Source organism: Heterocephalus glaber, unplaced genomic scaffold (genome assembly GCF_053883595.1).
Source record: "Heterocephalus glaber isolate CG9 unplaced genomic scaffold, H.glaber_assembly_v1.0 deba00000546, whole genome shotgun sequence".
NCBI lineage: Eukaryota > Metazoa > Chordata > Mammalia > Rodentia > Bathyergidae > Heterocephalus > Heterocephalus glaber.
The window spans coordinates 21601083-21614912 of record NW_028258147.1 but is presented as its reverse complement, the minus strand read 5'-3'; the positions used below and the strand labels follow the sequence as shown (position 1 = coordinate 21614912).

At 31.0% G+C, this 13830-nt stretch overlaps 1 protein-coding gene across 19 annotated transcripts in view; it reads left to right on the top strand.

The window, feature by feature from the left end:
* Foxp2 (forkhead box P2) overlaps positions 1–13830 on the top strand; it is a 588702-nt gene that overhangs the window by 86968 nt on the left and 487904 nt on the right. The window contains exon 2 of one of the 19 annotated variants that reach the window (XM_087204621.1): positions 1528–1670. The exons of the other annotated variants lie outside the window; for them this stretch is intronic. The gene's annotated coding sequence lies outside the window, so the exon portion shown is untranslated. The remainder of the gene's footprint in view (positions 1–1527; positions 1671–13830) is intronic. 19 annotated transcript variants of the gene reach the window in all.

Below are 13830 nucleotides of genomic sequence, written 5' to 3'. Positions count from 1 at the left end.
TGCATTGATCTGCACTGACCCAAAACACTGCAAAACCATTTCTCTGTTCTAGATACTAAAGGAAAACTCCCAGTGTTTGAGCAACCATATGGAAATATTCATCTAGAAAGTGAATGTTGATAAATTTTAGTAGTAAGGCTTTTAAATTAGGTCAAGATTGAGCCTTTGAAAAACAAATCAGAACAGTTTTCTGTAATTCTAAAATTTAATCTTGAATGAGGATTGTCTCTCAATAGCGTTTGTCTTTAATAATCAATTCTGTTTCTGTTGCATCTTGAAGTAATTTTGAGTTAAGTCAGGTAAATGATTGCAAATACTGCTTACATTGGTTAGAACAGAGGGGATCACCTAAGTGCCACTCATGATCAGATAAATGGTTTAGAGATGTGATCTTTCCCCCACATATATTTTAGTTTTTGTACTTAGTTATTCTGATACTGATTTACTACATTTGTTTACTTTGCTTCCACGATATTTTAAAAAATGACCACTAGTGTAACATTTTAATTTTCTGAGCACAAACTGAGATTAAAGTGTTATTGAGCATATTTCAAACCCCAAATATATATATTTTATTTCCAGCTTTGCTCTAAATATTTTTCCCTATAAATTGTAAATTATACTTTAGTAAGAAATAGTATGAGTGATTTTAAAGTAAGACTTAGCAGTGTCTGGAATATGGCACAATTTGAGGAGATTAAGCTTAATCCTTAATTTTAGTGAGGCAGAAAATTGCCTATTATAAGAAGCCTACATTTTTATAAGTTATATAATATATTTAATTCTGTTAGACTTATATTTATATCACCAAAGTCAAGTGCTCATACACTACATTTCTGTGTCCTTGTAAGGAAAGGTAAGATACGGTGTATTTTAACATCTAATAGATTTGTTAGAGAATTAAGGTGAAACCCGATTTAAAGCACACACATGTAATGTACTTCAATTTTCCCAGTATACCTTGTTTGAACAGCAGGTTTCTAACTCCTGTACCGTTTTAAAAATTCTTCAGGTTTCTTGCTGTGCTACGGACCCTGTTTCTGATTTGTTTCACGCTCCCCAAATCATCTCTTTTTATTATTCCATTAAATTTTTAAGAAGGATTTTCCTCTACATTTTTCTAATCATCCTGTAATTCTTTAGCCCTAAAGCATTAAAATGAATGAGTAAAAATATTTGATACCTAATCGTCTCTGCCAGTCCATTCAAACTCTTGGATTTGCAAAATTATGTTAGTCTTTTAAAAATACACTTGAGTAGGCTTTTGTAGTCATTTGGATTTTGAATATTAATTTTCTCTTGCTATGCTGCCTTGCAATAAAAAATGAAACAGAAGATAGTTGTGTTTCTTTTTATAGTGTTAAAGTAGTAGATGTATTTATTATAATGTTTAATGAGGCAATTCCTATTTTTTCTGATTACCTTAGATCCAAAAGAAAATAAGAGAAAGCTCCTTCCCCCCAACACAGTAAAAGAAAAAGTTTGGTACAGTTTATACTAATGATTAAAAGTATAATTTCCCTCTAGATCAAACAAATAATTGAAGTGTGTTGAAGCTTTGTCCTGACTTATTCTGAAAGTAGAAGCATACCTGGGAGAAAGGAGGATTGTAAGGACAAAGAATAAGTCCTCAAACCTGGGAGAGGGAATTAAAGACTAACCCTCTAAATGTAAGTTATCAGTACTCTACACTTTACATCTTTCTGCTTCTAGGGGTTTCTTGTTTTTTTGTTTTTCAGATTTTAATAGAAAATATTGTGGGCAAAATAGTTTGGATTTCTTTCTCTAAAATATGCAGTTGTTCAGATTGAAAACTTGTACATTTTCGTTCACATTATAACATTTACAGACTAATAATATAAGGTGATACTTCAGAATAATATTTAATACAGAATGGATTAATTTCAATTGTGTCTTCATGTGGAAAAATGTTAAGAATTTTGATTGCATTCTGATGAAAAGAAAATAATTCCATTTGATTGAATACCTACCATAGTGCTATAATGGTCTTTTCCCTTTAAACATTGGTTCTTTTCTTTTTATATTTCTTCAAATTTGAGGATAAGCCTATCTTAATATGTGTATTTAAACCTATCACCCAGGAAGAGAAACGTTAAGTTCTTTTTTCGCTTTTTTTTTTTTTTTGCTTAAATTCTTTTATTGGTACATTTTAGGTATACAGTACATTTACATTTATCATTGGGTGCTTGTACCTGTACATGATGTATCTTGGTTCTTATTTTTTCTCCATTACCTGTGTGCCCTTCACCCCCTTCACCCTAAAGTGTAAATAAGGATTAAAACGATTAAAACAAATTATTGATAATTTGAAATAGGAAGAAAAAGTCCAAAGGGGTAGGGGAAGTGGGAAGGGGAATGGAAAGGAAAGAAAGGAAAGGAAAAATTATGAGAAAAAAGAAAAATGGAAACAAAGTCTTTTTTTCACTTTTAAAAGATGTGTGTTAATGAATGTATAGAAACACAAAATTCAGTTAGTGTTCAGAAATCAATCCATAGAATGATAATTGAAGCCAATACATGTTTGGGAAAATTATTTGGAAACCAATTATATGTTTTGTGATATTATTGGCTAAGCTATCATGATTTTGGCTCTTCCTTAATAATTGATAGGCTTTTTTTATTTCTTGAAGAAAGAACTCACTGATAGGGTATTGCTTTGATCTTTAAAAAGCCAGATTAGGCAGTGGAAAATGAATAAATTTTAGAATTGAACATATGAAATCATGTATTCCAACCTTTTTCAGAATCAACACATGAATCTTTACAGTTTTGAATGTGACATTCATATTGATAGAATATTTGAAGGAGTGGTCAAAATGGTCTGTGGTGAGAAATCTCCATATTATCTAGGTTAAAGTTTAATCCTTTTATCTAGACCATTCTGATAAGACACTAAGAAACTATGTCCAGTCCTGACTATCTGCAGCTTTAACTTAAGACAAACTACATATTTACTGGAAGCAATGCACACAAAAAGAAGCTGCGTTTTGGTATTGGACCTAGATGTTTAGTTTTATTTGTTGATCAGATAGGGACCTTGAGAAAAGACTGTAAAGTTCATTTCATTGATGCGAAACGGTCATTCTTTACACAAAATTTTAACTTTTATTATTGAATGCTGTGGTAAAACTTTAAATATCACTTATGTTAACTCCAAAAAGGAAAATACTTAAACATAAATGTAAGAAAATCTATACAAGACCATTATTAGGGAAACAATAAAATACTCATGAAGGAAAACCAAAGATCTAAATAAACAGAGAGATATTTTGGGTCCATAGACAGACTCAAAATTGCTAGGATATCAGTTCTTCTCAATTTTATACAGAAATTCAGCCCCATCTCAGTCAGAATCCTAGCAATTTATTCTGAGAACACTGACAAACTGATTTTCCAATTTGTATGGAGAGGTGAAAAACTCAGAATACCGAACAAATATTGAAGAAGAAGAATAAAGTCAGAGGACAGATACTCCCACAATTCAAAACTTAATATAGTAATCAAGACAATATGGCGTTGGTGAAAGAAAAGACAAATAGATAATTGGAACAGAATGAACAGTTCAGAAATAGACCCATACAAGTAGTCAGCTACCTTTGACAAAGAAGGAAGGGCAATTTAATGTAAAAAGGATAATCTTTTCTACCGACTGGACATACTCATTCTATTAAAAAAAAGAGAAAATTTAATTTTCACAAAATGAATCCAATTGTGTCATAGGATTAAATGTAAAACTGAAACTAAACAGAAAGATCTAAGTAACGGTTTTGAAATGATATTTAGATACAACATCAAAAGCATGACCCATGAAAAAAGAAAATTGATGAGTTGAACTTCATTGAAATGGAAAATATGGACTCTGAGAATGCCACCCTTAAGAAAATGTGAAGATAAGCCACATACTGGGAGAAAGTATTCATAAAACATGTATTTGATAAAAGACTTGTACCCAAAATAGGCAAAGAAGTCTTAAAGTTCAATCATTAGAAAATACATTGTAAGTCCTCCACTTATGAACAAATTCTGTTCTGAAAGAATGTTCAGAAGTTGGATTCATTCACAAGTCTGACATAGTGATCTTACACACTTTTGACACAGTTATACAATGTAAGGTATAAACACACACAAATACTGTTCACTATTGCACTGTACAGTAAGAACACAGCAGCACAACTGTGACAATGTACAGCAGACGCATGAGCTCTTTGTGCGAATTGTTCACATCTACAAATGTTCTCAATGTGAGATCTGTTCATAAGTGTGAAAGTTCACAATTTTAGTATTCCTAAGTTGAGGATTTACTGTATAACCTCACTGAAGAATGGTAAAGAACTCTAAATATGCATCTTACCAAAGAAGATCTAGAAGTGATAGGCACATGAAAAGATGCTAAATATTGTATATCATTAAGAGAATTGCAAATTAAAACAAGGTACTATTACGGATCTCTTAGAATGGTTGAAATCCAAAACATGTTAACACCTAATGATGGTGAGGATAAGGAACAATGGGATGTCTCATTCATTGATAATGAGATTGCAGAACCATTCACCTATTTTGGAAGACAGTTTGGCAGTTTCTTACAAAGTTAAACATAATCTTATGATATGATCCAGCAATTGCACTCCAGAGGATTTTACTCAGTGGAGTAAAGTCCACAAAAAATTGCACAAAAATGTTATAGCAAACTTCTGTTTTGTTTTGTTTTTGATGGTTATTGAACTCAAAGCCTCACACATATTAACTACAGACTGGACACTGTACCTCCAGCCCTCATTCTAGCACCTTTGACTATGTTAACTTGGTTAAAAACCCAAATGTCATTCAGTGGGTGAATGGATAAACTGTGACACATCCAGACGGCAGAATATTATTCAGTAATAGAAATGAGCTATCAAGCCACAAAAAGTCATGAAAGATCCTTAAATGTGTACTGAAGGCTACATATAGTATGGTTCCAACTGTGTAAGTTTATGGAAAAATGAAAGAATATGGAGTCATTAAAAAAGATCAGTGGTTGTCAGGAGTGCAGGAGAGGGAGAAATGACTAGGGAGAGAGCAGAGAATTTTTAAGTTAGTGAATAAAACTCTGTATGACATTATAATTATAGATACATGAAATTATGTATTACTAAAATTTATAAAGTTTTACAAAACAAAGATTGACTTATTTTGCAAACTCTGAGCTTTAATTAATGATAATGTATCAATATAGGTTTACTAATGCTACCAAGCGCATCACAGTAATAGAGCATGATAATCATAGTGAAAGTGTGCCTGTGTTAGGGACGGAGGAGGGTGGATATAGAAAGTATAGTTTCCGCTCAATTTTTTTTACTAATTTAAAATTGCTCTACAATAGAGTTTATTAATTTAAAAAAGAAAACATATCATTGGGCCCTATCTTTATTTTGGATCCTTTCTTGCACATGTAATGCAATTAACAGGAAAAACATTTGAAAAGGCAAATTTCAGTGCTTCTTTTAAGCAGAATTCTGAGAAAAAGTAAGATAATTTTGAATTTGATCTGTCAGTTCTGAATATTCAAAATTTAAAAAATCAGTACTTTGTGATATTACAAAGCAACATATTTTATTTAGGGAAAGTGCTAACATCTATAAAGAAAGATCTTTATACTTGGCTGTATTTAGAAACTTTTTTGATGATTTACTCACCTAGAATCAACTCAATTTTGTTTTAAGATAAATATTTCAATTTCAAATTTAAAAATAGACATTTATTACATTTAGTATAAAAACGTTTATTCCATAGTAATACACACTTCATCTTTATTGAGTTGTTCATGGTTTCTTTCTTACTCTTTTATATACTTTGTGCAGTTGTCTGTCATCTTCAGAAACACTTTTCATTTAAGCTTGACCTAATTTTGTTAATTTTATGCTAATATAATGTTAAAGAAATAAAAAAGATGCTCTGTATTCTTTGAACAGAAAAATTTTAAATATAATTATAATTTCAGTTTGAAAGCCCCTTCTTTCTTTTTCTTTCCTGTCTTTTGCATTTCACACCTCTTTTTCTTCCTTAATTGTTCTTTCATTCTCTGTAATCTCAGTTGGTTCATTTTTCCAGGAGTGATCTTAGTGTCTTATTTAGTTGGATGATAAGAGAAACTAGGAATTTATTATTCATAAAAATGAAATATAAAATCTCCCTTTTCTTCAAGGTTCGGAGATAGCTAGGCTCAACACAAATGTCTAGAGAGAATGCATCTGTTGCTATTGCAGTTTTTTTTTGTTTCTCTGAAAACTTGGCATTGGTAAAATATCTATGATTTTGATTCAGGTTGGCCAGAGCCCAGATTACCAAGGAATTACATTTTGAACATATTCAACTAAGAATTATCTTTGTAGCAACTTTTCCTTTGCCATATTGAAATTTTGGGAATAAAATCAGATTTTGTTTCAAAAACTAGCTGTGTTTCTTCCTTGTGCCAGGATGAAGTTTTTTTCTATGTTAAGCAGGCATAAAGAAAAGCTTGTAGTCTATCTAAAAACATTTTAAGCATATTATGGAGGAAGAACCCCATTATACATTTGACAGAACTGGGTTCAAATGTTTGCTCTGCCTCTTATAATTTATATTAATTTTGGGTAAGTTTTGCATGTGATAAAAGTAGTAGTAATAGTTAATAGATTTATGTGAAGGTTAGATGATCAATATAAAAAGTTACTTGACACAGTAGTGATTTATTGAATGATAGTGATATCTCTCTTGCTCTTTACTCTTTATGCAAATATAGGCATGTATGTATAAATAAGTGATTAAATGTGTGTTTATATGTATGTATATATTTATGCATATGTACATGTGTATTTTTATGTCTCTTAGGAAGTTTATACAATAATGTATGATAGTTTCTGTAGCCATTTATTGTATTTGTTAAATTCTAAAGCACAGAATTCTTCTGGAAATGATGTAATTCTGTAATTCAGCAAATATGGATCCTATCATATGGAAATATTTTTAAAGTTACTATTTCTTTGTGTCTTTTTCTGTAACTTTATATTAACCTATCTTGAATGTTTATAAATCTTTACAAGAAGATATGGATATTTATGTTTTCTTAAAAAACAAATTCCCAGGAGAAATTGAATGCTTTTTTCTTTATTGTGTAATCCAGATAATTACATAAATACTGTATCTTGATTAGAGTTCAAAAAGATGTTCCACTTGAGAAGATATATGGGAATATGGGGAACAAGATAATTTATTTATTAAATGCCTGAAAAGAGAAATGTCAGTTTTGACAGGAAAAAAAATGAAAGGTGGGAGTCGAATCTTTGTTTCAAAATGTTCCTGCAATTTAGTTTTCACTAAATAGCAAAGCACCAGTTTCTTAGGGAGATTTGTAGAGCTGTCTTCATAACCGATTTGGATCTTTGTATAAGAGTAATTCAACAAGAGTGTAATATTACATGTTCTCTTATAATGATGTAGGTTTTCTAGCATAAACCACTGTTAACATACTAAGAAAGTAGCCTGTGTATCTTACCAAATATGTTTTCTGATTTTGTGCCTTGTGACTGCTGAAAAATACTCAAATCTAAACTAAGTGGCTGCTCTAAGACACTAGGGTGGAATGTGACATAGAAAAAGAATGTTTAAACATAAGGGTGAAATCTGTCAAGCTAAGTATCACAAAAGTTTAAACCTTGGTTTTAAGGGATTATTATTTTTTATATGGACAACTAGTCAAAACTTGTATATTTCCTACATCTCTTCAGGTTTTAAAGACATGATGGTAAAGACGAAATATCTTGTTAAACACAAAATATATTTGTTAACCTCCAAATCTGTTTGAAGGACCAGTTAGTTACCCATTGAGCCCATTTCCAAGTTAATGATGCAAAGTGTTATCTGGGACAAGAGACTGAGTATTCCTGGAATTAGTCACTCTCTTTAGTGGATACATTTATAATGCAGTTTTGTGGAGCTGATGGTTATACTTGTGCAGTTATTATTACTCATGTGCCACATTTTTACTATAGTTCTGGGTAATGATATAAAGGAGGAAAAAAGTGGTCTTGGCTCAGATATTATAGGATAGTTTGAAAATGTATGTTCTCCACAAACATAGCCTAATAATTACTTCCGCTTCACTCTTTCAAATGTTTAGTGATTTTAGAATTGTTCAATTTTAAACTTTCCAGTTTTGTTTAGTAAATACCAAAGTGTTGTTTTTTCTGTATATTTTCGGTTTGTCTAAAGACATTAAGTGTATTAAGACCTAAAAACAATCTAAAATCAACAAACATCAGCCATCTCAAATAACTTGTTATAAAAAGCATTAGTTAATATCCTGATCTGAGCAAATTGACAATGAAGGTTTTTCACTAAATGTAATTTAAAAATATTTCTTCAGTGTAGAACCCAAAGTGATACTTTCTTTATGATTTGGATTTTGAAATACTAAGCATCCAGAAAATAAGAGTCACTCAGATATCCAAATCTGACATGTGTTAACATTGTTTTATTTCTTCAGATCTCATTCTTTTAAGAAACACAGTATCACACATATAGTAAAAATGGTGTTCTCTCATTCTGCTTCTTTTCCTTCCTGTAGAATGACTTACTGTAGAAGTGTTTACTTATATTTTTATACTTTATAATGATCTTGAAATTTATATGAGGTCATATTAGATCAATATGATTCTGAAGTTTTAAAAATTTATATTTAGTCTGATTATTTTAGTTTTTTAAGGTAAACAATTATTAAATTATTACTTCCATATAGAAAATCATAAAATTATAAATTTGTATGTTAATGAATTTTAATGAAATGAACATACGCATGCAAGTAGTACTTAGCTCATGAAGTAGCACACTTACCACGTCTCTCCATCCTTTTGACACCTGTTAGGTAGTATCCCTCTACCTCAACATTCTGATCGCTAACAGCGTAGATTAGTTTTGTCTGTTTTTGAATTTTCTATAAATGAAATTCTTTAGTGTAGTCTTTTGTATCTGGCTTCCTTTTCTCAGTAATAGCTTTGTGAGTTTCCTCCTCTTTACTGTGCGTAGTTAGATACCTGTTCTAAATGCTATCTGATATCCCTCTCAGTGCATTAATACACCACTAGTTGTTTGTATCTGTTCTATTTTGGGACATGAAGTTGTTTTCCTGTTCTGTAATATTAGGAATAGCATTTCTATGAAGATTATTGTTCATGTCTTTTATGTATTATTCATATTTGTATACCTAGGAGCAGATTTTGTGTATTGGCGGATGTGATACCATAGTGTCAACCTAGCATTTGTATTATTGTTTACCTATATCACAGTGTCAATATCAATAGACATTGCCGCAAAGTCTTCTAAAGCATACATGAGGTTCCAGTTTACCCTTCCACCATCAATGTCTGAAAGTTTGAGTTCCACATATTTCCAGGCCTGAGATTTTTCTTTTTTATACTTGCCATTTTGGTGGGTGATCATTTATTCATTTTTAAATGCTCTATAAAATGCCATACTTTGGAAAAGGCATGGTTATTTTCCTTAGAACATGAACAATTTGATGGTTTTACACATTTTATTTCAAAAAATACAGCAATATCATAATTGTATATATATTTTTGTGCACACATTTGAGAGTTTCTCTAAGTACTTAAATAGAAATTTTTGTAGGGTACTTGGGCTTCAGAATACCATGTCTTTAAATTTTTGTTTTTATTTTGATCTTTTATTAGTATTTATTAATTATACACAATAATGGATTTATAGTGACATTTTCATACATAGGTATAACATACATTGATCATATTCTTCCCCAAATTTAAGTTTTAAAAATTGACCTGAGTTCGATCCCTGGTACCAAAAAAAAAAAAAATTGACCAGTGAAATGACATTTATAGTGTTCAATATTATATTATGTATGTATAAGGTAGATAACAAGTGATTTAAGTTATGCATTACTTAATATTTTTAATAATGAGAACACTCAAAGTCTAATCTACCAATTTTCAGATGTATAATATCTTACTGACTTTAGTCATTGTGATATACAATGAATCTCTTGAACTTATTCCTTCTAACTGAAATTCTGTGTCCTAAATCCCACCTTTATCTCTAGAACCTTTAAATAATACTTTGCTCAATTTCTCTCTACTAAGGTTATACTATTAAGTGATATATTGGTTTTATTATAAATTATACAAATGAAGTACTTGTATAATATTTCCTCTTTAAAAAGTATTATATAAAGCTAATAACAGGAGTTGGGGGCAAACTGAATGAGAAGAGATGAAACATCTTGACATATAGATTAAATAAAACTTCTGTTACTATTCTCTGATGATGCACTATTATCATTACGTTGCCTTAAATGCTTTTTCTGGTTTCCATTGCAACTCATGTGAATTTTTCTAAGATCTACTTATGGTAGCACCCTTTGATCTTTGAAATTTCTTTCTTTACTAGAGTTATGTTTTTCCTGGTATAACATAATTATTGCCTATATTTTGATCTTGATATTTTTATTATCCAGTAGCATGACAGTTGGACAGTTTTCATAATCACATTAATAAAGTCACATATCTTACGATGTTTTTATTGAAGATTTGATTCTAAGCGAAAAAATAAAATGAGCCAAAATTTGTTTCAGCTCTAACTGCTGAGTTTTGTAAAAATATTGTCTTTATATTTTATCTTCTTAGTAGATAGGAGCAAGATATTTGTCTTTTCTGTTAGTTATTAGAACATAGATAGAATATAAATGTTTGTAGAGAAACCAAAGGAAGACCTTTAATCTAGGCTCTTGAATTTGACACTATTAGTGAAGTGGGTCAGCATTTGTCTCAAAGAAAGAAATCTAATTAGTCTATTTATTACCATTTCTTTTTTTGTAATTTCTATTTTCTCTCATTGCAGTTTTTTCCTGGATCCTTAATTAGTCTTGATCTAGTCAACCCTCCTGTCTATGTTCAGATGAGAAATGTTTATTTCTGCATAGAATATCTTTTGGTCACTATCTCTCCCTGTATTTCATTGTGAATATAGGTACAGTCTTCCCTCCAGAAACAAATGTATTTTGGATTAACAAATCAGAGTTAAATTTTAACTCAAAATTTCATGTAGGTATTTCAGAAAAAATTATATAACCAAATTTTAACCGAGTACTCAATACCACTCTTAACTTTTCAAAATTCTTTTTAGTCAACTGGTTATAAGAAGATAGTTTTGGTTAAGCTGTGAAATTTTAAAATATTTCTGTGACATTTGTGTTTTTGATTAATATTTTTGCATAATTTAAGTGACTCAAGATTGACTCTCAGCTTTATTCTTTTCAGTCTAGCTCTTTGAATTGAAATATTTATAGATTGTGACTTGAGGCAGTTTAAGAAATACAATCACTCAATAGTTTCATTATAGAAATGGATTTTAATGTGCACAATATAGATGCTATTTTTGCCAAATATAAAGGATAGTTTTATTTTTTAGGTCATATTTATAATACACAGTAATTATATTTATTGTGAGGAGTTTGTCCATAACATGTACACAGCACATCTTAATTCATTTTTTTGTCCTCTTCCCCTCTTCTCCCTCCATGCTCCCACCAACTCTTCTTCCTGTCTCCATTGGCAAAAGCTCTATTTACACTTTTTCTTCAACTCTTTAAAAAAAAAAATTCCTTTCCACTTCATTCCATTTCCCTCCCTCCATCTCTTGTTCCCCTTCCCATTTGAAAAATATCTTCCTACTTCCTAGTATCTGTCTTTTTTGCCTCCTTATTTATACTTTGGGTTTCTCATGTAGGAGACACAATGTGATATTTAATCTGTGTGACTGATTTGTTTCACTTAAGATTATGGTTTCCGCGTACATCTGTTTAACTATAAATGCCTCAAGTTTATCCTTTTTTATTGCAGAATAATATTACATTATATATAAATACCACATTTTCTTTATCCATTCATATGTTGATGGATATATGGGCTTTTTCCAAGATTTCACTATTATAAATTGTGCTGCTATTAATATGGGTATGCATGTATCAGTATAGTACGATGACTTTAACTCTTCTGGAAGATACTTAGAAGGGGAATAGCTGAGTCAAAAGGAATTCTTCTTAATTGTTGGTGGAATCTAAAGGATAATGTTCAATCCCTTGTCTTCCTTGAAATATTGAAAGTTGTGGACTGCTTCCTCCTCTGTCACCTCATGTTCTGATATCATATTCTCTTGCTTATTCCTCTGTGTCTTCGAGGGTCTCTTTTCTGCCCACTTCAGAAATTGAGTTCTTTTTCCATGTTTGCCCATGTCTCTTCCTTTTTTAAGTTACTATAAGTGAACTCACTTTTCTCCAAAGCTCAAAATGCCATCTGTAATTTTAAGAATCTCATTTTTGTATCTCTAGCTCATATTTCTTCTGTGAATTTGAGATCTGCATTTACAATTGCCTCCTTGATGTCTTTACTTAAATGTCCCGTAGGAATCCACTAAAATACATGTATAAAATTAAGCTCATTGTCAGCTTCTGTCCCACCTATCAAAGTATGCTTCTTTTATGACATTTTCTCCCTTAGTTAATAGTAGTATTTTATACTTAGTTGCCTATGTCAGAAATATGGGGTCATTCTCATAGTAGTTCATCTTCATTCTAAAATGTCTCCTATTCCCATTAATTTGCTTTCCAAATTAGATCTTAAACATGTTTATGTCTCCTTACTTCATGGAACTAATCCTAGTCTGAAACTTTCAGTTGGACTCCTGCAGTGATCTCCTAACTCCTTTGCTTAATCTTCAGTATCCTTTTGTCACTCTCCAACTCGCTGGGTAGCAAGAATTACCTTTCCAAAAATTGGGGTGATGTTTTATTTGCTGCTTAAAATTGTGCTGTTCTTTTCCTTTGAATTTAGGGGGAAATCCAAACAGCTCTTTATGTTCACCTATGAGTCCTTGTAAGAATTGGACCATGCTTGGCTCCTTAGCTAGTATCATGTTTCTTTAATCAATACATTTCTAACTTTTCTTTCTTATACTCCATTTATTTGGGTATAATTTCATTAATTGCTGGTTTCAAGTTTTTCATGCCTCTGCTCTTTGTATATGGTACTCTTTTTTTCAGACAGTATAATGGGTGTATGGGTAAATATCAGAACAGTCCTGAAATACTAAAGTTGCTAATTCATTCTTTTTTCTAAATATTTTTCCTAGTAAATTAATGTATTCAAAATCAAATATTACAATATAACATGCATATAAAGCCTTTCTAACCTAACCTGAACTTCTCTTTATGTGGTGATTTCCCGAAGAGTTCATAGTCTGGATGTCTCCTTGTATATTGTTTTCTTTTGAAAGGACTCCTTTCTTATGTGAGAGATGATTTCCTGTTTTCCCGTCAAGACCCCATTGAAGCACTGCTTCCACTGGGAGACTGGGAAGCCTTCACAGTTGACAGCTTCCTTTATGTCACCTGTGTGTATATTGGAGAAGATGTACCTAACACATAAGCAGCTTGTTTGGGTACTGACAGGCCCAGAACTTGGAACTTCACATATCTGATATCAAACTGAATCTTTGACTATTTTTTGCCTGATAGTAACTATTTGATAAGTACATCAATAAAACATAAAATATTACATTATTTAATTAGTTTTTTACAAAGGTTTTTATGAGATCCATAATAAGTAATTTGCCTGACTTGGGGGTTAAGAATATGGTGGAAAAAGAACAGATATCCCTGTCTGTCAAATGGTTCTATTTCTAGGCCAGTTAGATTAAACCTTGCTTCCTAACGCCCTAAGTTCTCTCTGGCTCTCAAAAATGATATGAAGCTGAACTTCAGTG